Source organism: Rhinoraja longicauda, chromosome 6, assembly GCF_053455715.1.
Source record: "Rhinoraja longicauda isolate Sanriku21f chromosome 6, sRhiLon1.1, whole genome shotgun sequence".
Lineage (NCBI taxonomy): Eukaryota > Metazoa > Chordata > Chondrichthyes > Rajiformes > Arhynchobatidae > Rhinoraja > Rhinoraja longicauda.
In genome coordinates, this window is record NC_135958.1 from 29066685 (window position 1) to 29081485 (window position 14801).

General features: G+C 44.6%; 1 long non-coding RNA gene across 1 annotated transcript in view; it reads right to left on the reverse strand.

Moving 5' to 3' along the window:
* The window catches only part of LOC144594846 (uncharacterized), a 28065-nt gene continuing 13264 nt past the window's right edge, over positions 1–14801 (reverse strand). Inside the window, exons 2-5 of the long non-coding RNA XR_013547428.1 lie at positions 13814–13908; positions 12359–12498; positions 8411–8546; positions 1–3188 (exon numbers count right to left, since the gene is read on the reverse strand). This is a non-coding gene — a long non-coding RNA (uncharacterized LOC144594846). The remainder of the gene's footprint in view (positions 3189–8410; positions 8547–12358; positions 12499–13813; positions 13909–14801) is intronic.

The following is a 14801-nucleotide window of genomic DNA, read 5'->3' on the forward strand; positions in this document are numbered from 1 at the left end:
TAATTATAGAGTTTACAAATATAATTTTTAACGTGAAGCTCTAAAAAAAGATAATATTTCATGTTGCAATCATGGCACTGGATCATGAACTTCTTTTAAATATATTTTGTGCCAGCTCTCCTGAAGGTCCTGGCTCTGTTTGTTGTTCCATTGTAGACTGGCTACTCAGAGATGCCTTACATGATAGACTGTGCTTTGTATGGGAGTCTAACCTGTCGGTTGAATGGTGGAAGGCATCATCATTAAGTCCAATCTGCCTGCCCACATTTCCTACTGAGATCAATAGACAGTCTTGTTCAGAATGTGGATAATGTCCTCCTTTTCTTGGCCAAAAGAACTGCCGCCAGGTGTGACTATTCCATCATTGTGATTTGGTTGAAATGAAAGGAATGGGATCACTTTGATCGGTTGATCGATGGAATGATATAGCACGGAAGCAGGTCCATCGACCCACCAAATCAATGCCGACCATCCATCACCCTACTTCACACTAGTTCAATGTTATTCCACTTTCTCATCCAGTCTCTACACATTTGGTGCAATTTACAAAGGCCAATGAACCGCCAAGCCTACAAGTCTTTGGGGTGTGGAAGGAATCCAGAGTACCCGGAGGAAAGGGTGCAAACTCCACACAGACAGCACCCAAGGTCAGGATCTAACCAGGGTCTCTGGTGCTGTGAGGTAGCAGTTCTACCAGCTGCGCCACTTTGCTGCCCCAACTCAGTACAACTCAATATTGCATGAATCCAGACTCACCAAAGGGATCAGTTTGTGAAATGATTTGATGTGTGCTTTTTTTCAGTATACCAAGAGTGGGCAGATCTAATTGATCAGTTCTGCCATGGCATTTTACCGCAGTTTACTTTGGAGTTTAGAGATACGGTGCGGAAACAGGCCATTCAGCCCACCAAGTCCGATTCGACCAGCGATCACCCCGTACACGCGCACTATCCTACACACGAGAGACAGTTTACAATTTTACCAAAGCCAATTAACCTGCAAACCTGTACGCCTTTGGAGTGTGGGAGGAAACCGGAGCACCTGGAGAAAACCTACCCGGTTACAGGGAGAACGTACAATCTCCGTACAGACAGCAGCCATCGTCACGATCGAACCCGGGTCTCTGTTGCTGTAAGGCAGCAACTCTACCGCTGCACCCCTGTGTTCAGTGATCATATCAGCCTAGGGCCTGACACACGTGGAAATATACTACAACTGCAGATTGAGAAGCAGTAACCACCACACTGCACATGAAATGCATGGTGAACCCACGTGAATATTGTGTTTTTCAATTGCTAACGTGACCCCTCACTCAGCTGATAAAAAGCAGTTACATCTTCTGTCCTTTTCTAATGTCACCTATAAATTGCTTCCCAAAAGTTTGCACTCAATAAGAACGAGAAAAAAACCCCAACACGTTTTAAAGGAATACTGACGAACTGAGACATTTGTTAGGTGCAAATGAATGGAAATCATTTTATTCCCTGCCTCCCCTTGGATAATGGATGCAAATCTATGGCGCCATATGCAATGTTGTTCAACATCTCCGTACCTAAATAGATACAGGCTGGCCTCGGGAATCCACACAATGGCTTGTATTAGACAAATTGATCATATTGGACATCAGCTGAGGCAGGACCCATCTTCATCCAACAGCCACTCTCTAACTTGAGTCAGGGGACATCAATAGGTACCTCCAGGTGATCTCCATCCTATACTTAGTGAATGGGCATTGCAGCCTATTCTTATTTCCAAAGAGATCACGGATGTCCTTTAGGAATCAACGGTATCAGAATGAAATGGCACTCCATTTGGCCTTGCTTTGCAAGTTGATAATCTTATTGAGGTAACTGAGGACCTTCTCTGCCTGTGTGGCTTAGAGCCACCCAAGTTGGTATAATGAGCATCGAGGGCACTCTGCAAGGGTGAACTTGAACGGACTTCTTAACGACTACAGGCAGCGTACCTTCGAAAACCCATTAGTAACATAAAAAAGTGCATTGTTTCCCTATCATAAAAAATACAAGATATATATAAAAGCCAGATTTGCAAACCTAGCGATGGCATTTAGTACTGCGCCATCCTCCGGTTTAAATAGTGCCTCTAATTTTGAAACTGAGTGAGATCCGATCTCAACATTCACTGCCTTTCACTTTAGCTAAAAAAAGTGTAGCTTCTTATTTGCCTGAAACAAATGTGATTGGATTTCACTTTCTGATGGAGTGGAGAGGCAAGTTGGATCAGAAGACATCGTTTTCAGTTTGGTTGTTGGCATTTAAAAAAAAAAGACATCTTTAAAATCAGGCGCTTGAAGATTGCACCCTTTACCATCTGTTGCCTGTCAATGTGAATTAAAAACTTCCATCTGTCTGACACCCCATTAAAATTCCTTTAGGCATCAACAGTATCAGAATGAAATGGCACTCCATCTGGCATTCCTTTGCAGTGATCTTTGCATGTTGATAATCTTAGTGCATTATGGAAATCATCTTTGGTTTTCTCACAAGTTCAAGGCAAGCAGTGCTTCAAAGCAGTTTAGGTGTGAACGGGAGGTTTGGTGTACAATTGCTCTTTAGTTTGTTGCCGTACTCGAGAAAGGGGAGCTGCTAAATAATGGTAACAACAATTTGCACTTGTAGCGTGCAGATAATAACGTCTGAAGGTGCTGCACTTGGACAGATGGGTTGTGAGGCGAAGAGATGGCGAAACCCACCAAGAGGAAGTGAAAGAGTGCAAGGCATACATTAGACCGGCAGTCTGCATCTTTTGTACACATTTACGTTTGCAATCCTGGTTCGGTATAGCTGCTGCCATTCATTTTCTAAAAGCCAAAGAGCATTGCGGATCAATGGATGAATCTGTGTATAGTCTATCATTCAATCACAAAGTGAATCGAGGCAGTTGGTGACTGTGCAATCTGTTCTTTACGTTTCTACACACAAGAAGCATTCTTGATGTGATCCCAGTGCTTGGGCTTTTTGCATAAACAGGGTTTTGTTTTTGTCGCCGCTAACATCTGCTGGGGAAAGTGTCTTCTAGCAGAGAGTCCCTGTCAGCTTGCCTCAAAGTCCCGGCTGTTGAGAGAACGGTGGGTGTCGGAGGTGTTATGATGATATCAGGAACTTGGAGGTGGCTCTCCGCTGTACGGTTGCCGTCGGCACACTCGCCTTGTAAACATAATCTGCAACCTGGAGAGGGAGAGGAAAAACACCACCAATATAACTGACTCATTTGGTACTGGTAGCTGTGCCAGAATGTGGCATCTCACCTTCAAGTAACATAAATCTGTAGTGTAGGAAGGAAAACTGCAGATGCTGGTTTAAACCGAAGATAAGACACAAAATGCTGGAGTAACTCAGTGGGACAGGCAGCATCTCTGGAGAGAAGGAATGGGTCACGTTTTGGGTTGAGACCCTTCTTCAGACAAAAATCAGTTCAGGTGTTTCAACCATGAAAGATTGCTAAATTTTTCCAATGCTGTCGAGTGACATTTTTGAGCCACATTCTAATTTATTTTAAAAGATACAGCATGGAAACAGGCCCTTTGACCCACCCATGCCAACCATTGATCACTTGCTCACACTGGTTCTGTTATCCCACTTTTATACCCTCTCTCTATACACTAGGGGTGATATAGAGCCCAAATAACTTTCAAACCTCTCTGACACTCAACAGCATTGGAAACGTTGCTATTGCTCATCAGTTCTTCATGGTTTAGTTTAGTTTATTATCATCACGTCTGCCGAGGTACAGCTTTTGTTTCCATGCTATCCAGTCAAAGAAAAGACGATACATGAATACAATGAAGGCATTCACAGTGCTCAGGTAAAAGATAAAGGAACAACATGAAGCATGGTCAAAACATCTCAAACAGGAATTGATTTTCATTACTCGAGTATTATTTTTGTTTGTTGTCCAAATGTTGAGATGAACAAAAGACAGGGGACAAAGATGCCTTCAGGATGACAGATTTATCAACTTTGGACTTTAGAGGTACAGCATGGAAATAGGAACAAAGGGCAGATATTTGCCCTGTCTTCTGTCACAGTGTCACGGGGATATTTTATAATGGACTAGACCAAGTGGAGGCAGGGAAGGGGAGAGGGTGTGACTGAGAGGGTGAGCCCTGGACCCGAAGTCTCTCCTGTATTGGTGTAGCACGCTCAATTCCCCCCCCTTCCCCGCACTCAATCACCCTTATGCCCCCTCCTCCCCCACTGACCCACTCCATCCCCCCTAGCCCACCCCAACTTGCCCCTCCCCTGCCCCCACCCCCAGACCTGCCTCCACCCCCATTCCCCCCTCCTCACCCCTATTCCCTCCTCCCCCCACCTCCCTCCCCTCCCCCTCCTCCCCACCCCCACTCTCTCCTGTCCCCTACTGCCCCCTTCCCCCTCACCCCATTCTTTCTTTCCCCACCCCCTCCTCCCCCTCCCCCTCCCCCCATCCCCACTCTCCCCTCCCCCTCCCCTCACCGGCACTCTCTCCTCCCTCCACCCCCCTCCCCTCCACCCCCCTCCCCTCCACCCCCACTCTCCCCCTCCTCCTCCCACCCCCACTCCCCGCATAACCCCACCCTCCCCTCCACCCACTTGGCCGCCACTCCCACTCCCTTCCGTGGAGACGTTGGCTGCGAAAAGCACTTACCAGTGCCGTGCGTTCAACGCTGACTGCCGACGTGCGAGTCTCTGCTGGGGGCGGGGCCGGGCGAGAGGCGAGGGGAGACGGGCGAGGTAACGACTGAGGCCGGGCGAGAGGCGAGAAGCGAGGGGCCGAGGCCGGGGCCCGGGCGAGAAGTGAGGTGAGACGGGCGAGGGAACGACTGAGGCCGGGCGAGAGGCGAGGGGAGAGGTGAGAGGGGAGGGGAGAGGGAACGACTGAGCCGGGCGGGAGGCGAGGGGAGAGGTGAGGGGAGAGTAGAGGGAACAACTGAGCGCGGGCGGGCAAAGAGTACACTCTTCACATGGTCACTGAGATTACATACAAACTCTGTACAGACAGCACCCGTGGTCAGGATTGAACCCAGGTATCTGCATCAGCCACACCAAATTAGCACCAACAGTGTGGAACACACCATTTAAGACATTCAATCTGATATTAAATGCTGCGGAACCAACAAGGGAACAGGCTGTTTTGGATCTAATACTGCGTATGAAGAAAGGGTAGATTGTTGATCTTAAGTTACGGAGACTTAAGAGACCAATAATTATAATATGATAGAATTTGATGTAAGGTTTGGAAATGATTTACCTCGAGCTGAAACTAGTGTCTTAAATCACAATAACGCAAATTATGAAGTCATGAGGCATCAGTTAGCTATGGTGGACTGGAAAAATACTATAAAACATGTGACAGTACATAAGTAGTAGCTAAGATTTAAAGAATTTGTGAAGATGTTGCCAGGACTTGAGGAGCTGAGCTACAGAGAGAGGTTGGACACACTAGGACTTTTTTCTTTAGAGCGCAGGAGACTGAGGGGTGATTTTATCGAGGTATAAAATAATGAGGGGAATACATAGGGTAAATGTACAGAGTTTTTTTAAAAATCCAGAGTAGGGGAATCAAAAATCAAGAGGAAATATGTTTAAAGTGAGAGGGGCAAGATTTAATACGAATCTGAGGGACAATTTTTTCACTCATTGGATGGTGAGTGTATGGAACGAGCTGCCAGGGGAGGTAATTGTGGCAGGTACTATAACAGCATTTAATAGGCATTTGGACAGATACATGGATAGAAAAGGTTTAGGGGGATATGAGCTAAACAAGTGCAACTGGGACAAGCTTAGATGGGGCATCTTGTTTAGCATAGCCGTTGGGCCGAAGGGCCTGTTTCCATGCTGAATGACTAATTAATAGTTTACAAGTAAGATGTATGCTTCACGACAAAATAGTCCAGCCATGATTAGTAAGAGATGTTAGATATAGATCAAAGGAATAGACTTGTTGCATTTCCAAAAACTATTCAGTAAGCTTTACTTGCAAAATAAACATTGTCCTGTTATTTAATGAGGAAAGGGGGAGAGAAAGCTGAGAACTATGCAACCATGAGCCTGAGATCACTCTTATTCAACATGGTTTATTAAGCAAATCGTAACAGTGCACTTGGAAAATAACAAGATTGGACAGAGGCAAATTAGATTGATGAAAGAAAAATTACATTTGACAAATCTGTTTGCAGATGTTGCAAGTAGCCAAAGATATAAGGGAGAACAATCGGATAAGATCATCATTCAGGCATTGCGAAGGGTGATAAAATATAGGGCTTGGAGTGTGATACTGGCAGGGGTGGAGGTGTGGTTAATAGACAAAAAGCAGAGATTGAGAATAAACTGATCACTTTTGGGTTGGGAGGGTGTGATCAATGGGATATCACAAGGATCAGTGTAGGGACTCTAGATGTCGACAATCCACAGCAATGATGTGGATGAGGGGACCAACAATAACAAACAAACTTGGGTGGCAGTGTGGGTTGTAAGGAGAGTTGCAGTGGTTTCTGATGAAATAAACAGGTTCACTGGAATGGCGAGAAAGGGAAGGCTTTATATAATGAAAAATAAAATTTGAGCTTAGCCACTTTCGTAAGAAGAAATATGAAGCGGAAGCTTTTATAAAATGGTGAGAGACGTGGAAAGGATGTTTCCAGTAGTGGGCGAGTCTAGAACCAGAGGGCAGCAGCCTCAGAATGAAAGGACTACCTTCAGAAAGGAGAGGAGGAGGAATTTATTTTGCCAGAGAGTGGTGAATCTGTGGAATTCATTGCCACAGACGTTGGTGGAGGCCAAGACATTGGCATTTTTAAAGCCACCAGATTGATAGGTTCTTGATTAGTAAGGGTGTCAAAGGTTACGGGAAGGCGGCAGGAGAATGGGATTGAGAGGGAAAAATTGATAAGCCATGACATATGGCAGACTAGACTCTCTGGGCTGTATGGCTTAATTCCGCTTGTATGTCTTATGGAATGTTCATGTTCAGAGGGATCTGGATGTCCTTGTACATGAATCATTGAAATTTAACATACTGTGCAACAAACAATTAGAAAGGCATTTGGTATGCTTCCCTTTAATGGAAGAGGCTTTTAGCACAAGAAACAAGGACATTTTGTTCCAATTATGTTGGGCCCTGTGGAGGTGGCATTGAGAATATTGTAGACTTATTTGGTCCACGGATGCACTTGCGATAAAGAGAGTGTTGTTAATGTTCAGAGCGTTTCTTAGTCCGGTGGATTTGTCACGAGGAGAGATTAAGCAAGTTGGGCCAGTATCTCTTGAGCTTTGAAGTATGAGAAACGGTCTCACTGAAACAAAATGGATTTTTACGGTGCACGGCAGGGATGTTCAGAGCCAGCATTTACTGTCTCAGAATAAGAGAGGTCCGTCTAGGACAGAGATGAGAAGAAATTTCTAAACCTTTGGAGTTCCGTGTCCAAGATGCTGAGCATATTCAAGATGGATAGACGCACTTTTAGATATTACAGAAATCAAAGGATGCGGAGTGAGTGTAGGAAAGCAAAGATCATTCATGATCTTATTGAAAGGCCCTTTGGAAACCTTTGGCCCTCTACTACTTCTACTTCACATGTGACAAATTCCCATTGAACATATTCTTACAGAAGATGCTTCTCCTCTCTTAGACCTAATCGTAGCACAACAAGGATATTGAACTTCTGTGGGGATATCAAGGTAAGGTACAGGTATTAGGGTGGAAAATATGCTTGAATATTTATCTTGCATTCTAAAAGACAGAATTGTCCCAGGGATGATTAGGTTAACCTACGATGAACGTTTGACAACACTGGGCCTGTACTCGCTGGAGTTTAGAAGGATGAGGGAGAACCTCTTTCAAACTTATCGAATAGTGAAAGGCTAGGATAATGTGGCTGCAGAGAGGATATTTCCAGTAGTGGGAGAGTCTAGGGCCAGAGGGCATAGCCTCAGAATAAAAAGAATAAAAATAATCTTTAGAAAGGAGATTAGGAGGAATCTCTTTAGTCAGAGGGTGGTGAATCTGTGCAATTCATTGTCACATTTGAGTGTGGAGGCCAAGTCAGTGGGTATTTTTAAGGCGGAGATAGACAGATTCTAGATTAGTAAGGGTGTCAAGGGTTATTGGGTAAAGGCAGTGGAATGGGGATTAGAAGGAAAGATTGATCAGCCATGAATGAATGGCGGAGTAGATTCGATGGGCAAAATGGCCTAATTCTCTACCTACAACATTCTTTAAAAAGCTTCAGTCAAATGAAAAGTATTGGGAATGGGAATGAGGCAAGAAAAATAGCAAACTCAGAATCAGAGCAAGAGTCAAATTAGTGTGACGAGATACCACCTTGTTGGTCCTAGACAAGAGAGATGAGCTTTGCAGAAACAGATAAGCAGCTGTTTTTTGAAAGGTTGGAGACGAGGTTTAATCTTACCACCCAAGCATGACTGTCCCAGACCCATGGTTTCATCCTTCGGTGAGGTGCCAGAAGTGAAGCAAAACGCTGATGTCCAGGACTGTTTACACCAGGGCGTGTTCCAGTTCCTGGTCAACAATCCAGCATTGATTGCCTGTTTTAGAAAGACAATTTGTTATGCATGGAAACACTTGCTGGGTCTAATTAAAATTGGTTCTATTCAGGATAGTGATGAAAGGATTACGACTAACTACCAAGTCACAACATCATAGAGTCATTAAGCGTGGAAACAGGCCCTTCGGCCCAACTTGCGCATGCCAACCAACATGCCCCATCTACACTAGTCCCACCTGCCTGCATTTGGCCCAGAACCCTCTAAACCTGTCCGATCCATGTACCTGTCGAAATGTTTCTTAAATGTTGTGATAGTACTTGCCTCAAACTTTTAATTTAAAGAGAGGGGTGAGACCCTTCCATATTGCCTTGACATTTGTGTCCATTAGATAGCAACCAGTCAAAGTCGGTTTCTCAGTTTGTCTTTGAAATGTGAACATAGTACATGAAATGCAACCCCCTTTATGAAAGACACATAGAATTCTGGCTGATACAAGACTCCATTGTGTCAGGTTGTGAACAGCTGCTTCTCACATGTATTTTACCCAAGCACAGCCCAGAACCTCTCTCTCTGTGGGTTATGAATCAGTCAAAATTAACACATAGAGGATATTCATAATTGAATCTGGGAAGTACCGAGGTGTAGCATTCAATGTTTGGCAACAGCTGTTCAACTCCTGTGGTTTTTTTGTATCATTTTTTTCTCTGCAGGGCACTTCATATAAATTAGCAACAGGCTCTGGTGAGAAATCTGCTAAACACTCTCGTCGTCTGAAGGGTCTCGACCAGAAACGGCACCCATTTCTTCTACACAGAGATGCTGCCTGTCCCGGCCTTTGTGTTTATCTTAAACCAGCATCTGCAGTTCCTTCCTACACCCTTGTCATCCTGTTATCATCCATACATCCTTTCATTATCACCTCTTCCACAGGCAACAATGGACCATTGTGGGCTCCACCGTTCCTTGGTAATCAGTGCTGGCTCTGATTTGTTCTGAACCTTTTCATACCTCCAGTTTCCCTTCCCTCTGACTCTCAGTGTGAAGAAGGGTCTTGACCTAAAACGTCACCTATCCCTTTTCTCCAGAGATGCTGCCTGACCCGCTGAGTTACTCCAGCATTTTGTGTCTATCTTATGAACAAACAACATCTTTACTTTGATCGTGACAAAACAAAGAATTCTTCTTCTTTTGGTATCAAGGAGATTCTATTAACGTATTCTCTTGCTTTGCAATTTCTATTCTGTGGCATCACTCAAATTCATTTCTCAAGATTTGAACAGAATTAGGTTTGGGAACAAGGAGCTAATAATTAACCAATCCCTTGCAATCATCGTTGCTGGCTTTGATCTGTCTTTTTGCATATCTTTCATTTATTTGTTCTACGTACTTCTTATTATCTCTTGGTTAGCTCTCCACTGACAATGAAGGATCCCGACCTGAAACATGACCCAATTCTTTTGCTCCAGAGCTGTTGCCTGACCCGCTGAGTTACTCCAGCTTTTTGTGTCTAACTTTGGTGTAAACCAGCATCTGCAGTTCCTTCCAACACCAAAATATCTATTCATGACCTACAAACCATTCTGCTATAGCAGAGGCTTCTGTCCAGTCAAGGCGAGAACACGAGAAGCAGGTTTGGTGAAACACGTCAACTGATTTGCAACAGCGATCATTCCAAAATGCTAATTGTTAGTGTAGTAACGTCAGTATAGAATCACCTAACAGAGAGGATGTCATTTTAGAGTTAGTTTTAGAGATACAGCATGGAAACTGGCTCCGTCCTGGGGGCGGAGTTGGATTCATGGGAGGTGGTCTTGGAGGGGAGGATGCTCCTTAAACTGCGGAGCATCCTGGACAATACAGCTCACCCCCTCCATGACACACTGGTCAACCTGAGGAGCACCTTCAGAAATAGATTGGTTCCAGCAAGATGCAGGCCAGAACGCCACAGGAGATCCTTTTTCCCTGTAGCTATCAAACTTTACAACTGAGACTGAGTCTCCCCCTGCCCCCCCACTCTTTGCACATCCCCCAAGCCTTCCCACTCGTCACTTTAATGTCATGTTTCGTGTATTTGGTGTTTGTTATGACTGTTGGCAGATCAGTGTCCCTCCTGGGATAAATAAAGTTCTATCGTATCGTATCATATGGAAACAGGCCCTTCACCAGTTCACACTAACACTATCCCTCACACTAAAGTCAATTTACAGAAGCCAATTAACCTACAAACCTACACGTCTTTGGAATAAGGGTGTATGAGTATTTTTGTATTAATATCTGACTTATTATACGGGTGGGTGACTATATTTGTATTTATATTTTGTATGTAAATGGTCGGGTATATGATTGGCCTAATGTATGTATATATATCAGATGTAGTTAATATAGACATTATTGTGTAAATAGGTATATTCATATGATTGTAGGGGTGAGTGAGTATATATGTAGTTATATATGTATTTTAGGTATTAGTTATTATAGATAATACTTGATAAATATTGATTAGGGAATGGGGGTAGGATTAAATAAGTTCACACTTCTTCCTGCTCCTTTTCGCACATGTAAAGACCTTAAGTAATGGATGAAATTCTTTGTATTTCTTCTGTTTTTTGGTTTATTTTGTTTTTTAATTGATGTCTTTTAACATGTACGAAATAAAACGATAGAATGAATGAAAGAATGAATGAATGTGGAAGGAAACCTGAGTACCCAGAGAACCCATGTGGTCACAGGGAGAACGTACAAACTCTGTACGGACAGCACCCATGGTCAGGATCGAACCCGGGTCTCTGGCACTGTAAGGCAGCAACTCTACCATTGCTACACGGTCCCATTGTGCCTAAACTGATCACAAAGCCCTAAGTTTTCCCCACAACCTTGACCTCCGACTTGACAGTTACCATTGCCTCTGTTTCTTCAAGTCTCTTCAGTCAATGTGCTTCAAATAGTAATCATTTCCCACAAAGATATTTTTTTAAATAAAACATCTCCTCGCCTCAGCATCATCACAAATGACACCAGCAATAACTTATAGACAGCAACTTTAATATAGTAAAACATCTTCCTCAGAAGCGTTAAACGTTTTACACAGATGAAGATATTGGGACAGACACAAAATGCTTGAGTAACTCAGCGGGTCAGGCAGCATCAATGGAGAAAAATAGGTGATGTTTCGGATCGAGACCCTTCTTCAAACTGAGAGACTCAGAGGGGTCTCAACCCGAAACATCTTTCAGTCTGAAGAAGGGTTCTGACCCGAAATGTCACCTATTCCTTTTCTCCAGAGATGCTGCCTAACCCGTTGAGTGACTCCAGCATTTCGAGTCTATCTTCGGTGTAAACCAGCATCTGCAGTTCCTTCCTACACAAGATATTGGGACAGGCAGCCATAGATGGCAGCAGGGGCAGGTTTTCAGGAGCACATTGAGCCAGGAAACGGTGGGAGAGAGACTAGGAAATGACTGCTAAAGGTGGCGATTAAAACATTAGTACATCCTTGAGCGCTCTGAACTTGCCGACAGCAGTTTGCCGTCGATTTCCTGACTATATTCTGCTCACAGGTTAGATATGGTGCAGGGAGATCTCCATTAATCTCAATGTCTATTGTTGCCCCATTTCCATTGCCTCTACAAATTACTTCAGTCGAGCGTCCATCTGATTCCTTTTTAGAGCAACCGAGGTGGGGCGGGTTGGCAACCCATACCACATCCTCTGTGAGGAGGAGACCCAACTGAGCTACTGATCAACTCATGGAACAATACCCCCAGGGGTGAACAGCCGAGGCCTGAAGATTCACCAGACCTGGATGAAGTGTTTGGAGGGAGAGGGAGCGTCACAACGCACAGGTATCTTACCTGGTGAGACGCAGGAGGAGCCAGGCCCGGAAGCACCACATAGAGCCGGAAGCCTCCAAGTGGTGCCACTAGTCCCTCAGAACAGACCTCTGGAGAAGGTTCGAGTCGAATGATACTGTATACCGAAGAATGATCACCTTCTGAGAGAAGACATTACATCTCATCATTAGCTTAAATAGGTGACCACTTATTCGTGGTTTAGTTTAGTTTAGTTTAGCTTTGTTAGTTTAGTTTAGTTTAGAGATACAGAGTGGAAACAGGCCCTTCGATCCACAGGGTCCACGCAACCCAACTTGGCCATATTGACAAAGATGCCCCATCTAAGCTAGTCCCATTTGATAATCATTGTTGAATCTGAAATCTATTAATGTTGTCCTTCCTGCTGTGGGATCCTAATAGTTTAGTTTAGTTTAGAGATACAGAGCAGAAACAAGCCCTTCGGCCCACCGAGTCTGCACCGACCAGCGATCCCCACACATTAACGCTCTCCTACACATACTAGGGACAATTTACACTTATACCAAGCCAATTGACCTACATGTCTTTGGAATGTGGGAGGAAATCGAAGGTATTGGAGAAAACCAAGGGGTCAAGGGGAGAACGTGCAAACTCCGTACAGACAGCACCTGTAATCAGGATCGAACCCAGGTCTCCTGGCGCTGTAAGGCAGCAACTCTACCGCTGCACCACCGCGCCACCCTTCAGAATTCAGTGTTATTGAAGCTCTTCATGCTAACCGTTTGATGAATGTAAATTAGTGCTCTTTGTGGTGGTTTTATATGTGAACACGATCCTTCTATTTTATCAGAGCTTTAAATAGCTTTACACTCTAGAATGATTGAAGTGTAACCGTGTGGAATGTTTAAGCAGGAATAAGGTTGACAGGGCTGAAGGTTTCAATCCAATGTTTTTAGGAAAAATACTTGGGAGAGAAATCGGTTCCAATGCTGTGCTGGCCAAATCCAATAATAAAGTCGGTGTCATTGTGACCTAATAAGGTAAAATATACTTGTGCCGCGATTTTTACAACCCTACTAGTCTAAGCAGACATAAGTCATGACAAAGTTACACATTTAAACAAGAGAGAGTTTACTACTCTGTTTCACTGTCACTTTGTTTCACTAATGTTGTTTTTTTAACAAGTAATGGTAGTTTTTCCAAGCCTCCCCCCCCCCCCCCCCCCCCCCCCACCCCCACCAACAGCCTTTGCATATAGCAAAAAAACTAACTACCGGAGCAACTTAATGGGTCAGCATCCATGGAAATTGAGGAATGAAATGTAGAACCAGAAGGGATGGTGGGTAGAAGGGAATGGAGGGGGCGGGGGGGGGAATGGGGGATGGGTGACAGAGAGGGGTGGGCAATGAGGGGATGGAGATGATTTGCAGAGAGGATCTGAACTGGGTGACAGGGAACGGGAGTGGAAAGGGAAATAAGGCGAGATGGATGGTTTACCTGAAATTGGAGAATTCAGTGTTCATGCCATTGGGTTGTAGACTATCCAAGCGGAGTCTGACGTGCTGTTCTTCCAACTTGTGAGTGGCCTTGCCCTGGCAGCAGAGGAGACCAAGGACACGCAAGTCATTATTGGGATGGAAAGGGGAAAGAATGAATGAATGAATGAACTAATAAAATTGTTTGCAACTGAAAGCTCCAGTGGGCCCTGGTGACTAGAATGCAAGCGAAGCCATCACCTAATCTATGCTTGGCCTCACCCAATGTATTAGAGATCACATCAAGAGCAATGAATACAATTGACGAGGTTGGAGGAGGTACATATAACCTGTGTCTTAGCCGAGAGGGCTATTGGGAACTGATGTGAAGGGGGAGGTGTTGGGACATGTATTGCATTTCCTACGGTTGCAGGAGAAAATGCCCGGAGGGGATGGCTAGGCAGGGAGGGATGAACTAACCAAGGAGTCACAGACAGACTGTTCTTTACAGAAGACAGAAAGGGATGAGGAGGGAAGATGGGGCTGATGGTAAGATCACAGTGAAGCGGGTGGAAATGTCAGAGAATGTGTTGATTGAGGTGGCTAGTGGGGTAAAAGGCAAGGACATTTGAACAGGGAAGACAGAGGTGCAGCAGTAGAGGTGCTGCCTTACACCGCCGGAGACCCGGATTCGATCTTGACTATGGGTGCTGTCCGTACATGGATTTTACATTCTCCCTGTGACCGTGTGGGTTTTCTCTGATGCTCCAGTTTCCTCCCACCTGCAGATTTGTAGGTTAATTGGCTTCTGTAAATTGTCCCTAGGGGGTAGTATAGAACGAGTGCACGGGTGATCATTGGTCGGCCCGGACTCGGTGGGCCAAAGGGCCTGTTTCCATGCTGTATCTCTAAACTAAAACCAAAAACTAATATATGGACAGGGAATGGTTTAGAGGGATGTGGGCCAAAAGAGGGATAGGGCCGGAATGCCACCTTGGTTGCCTTGGACA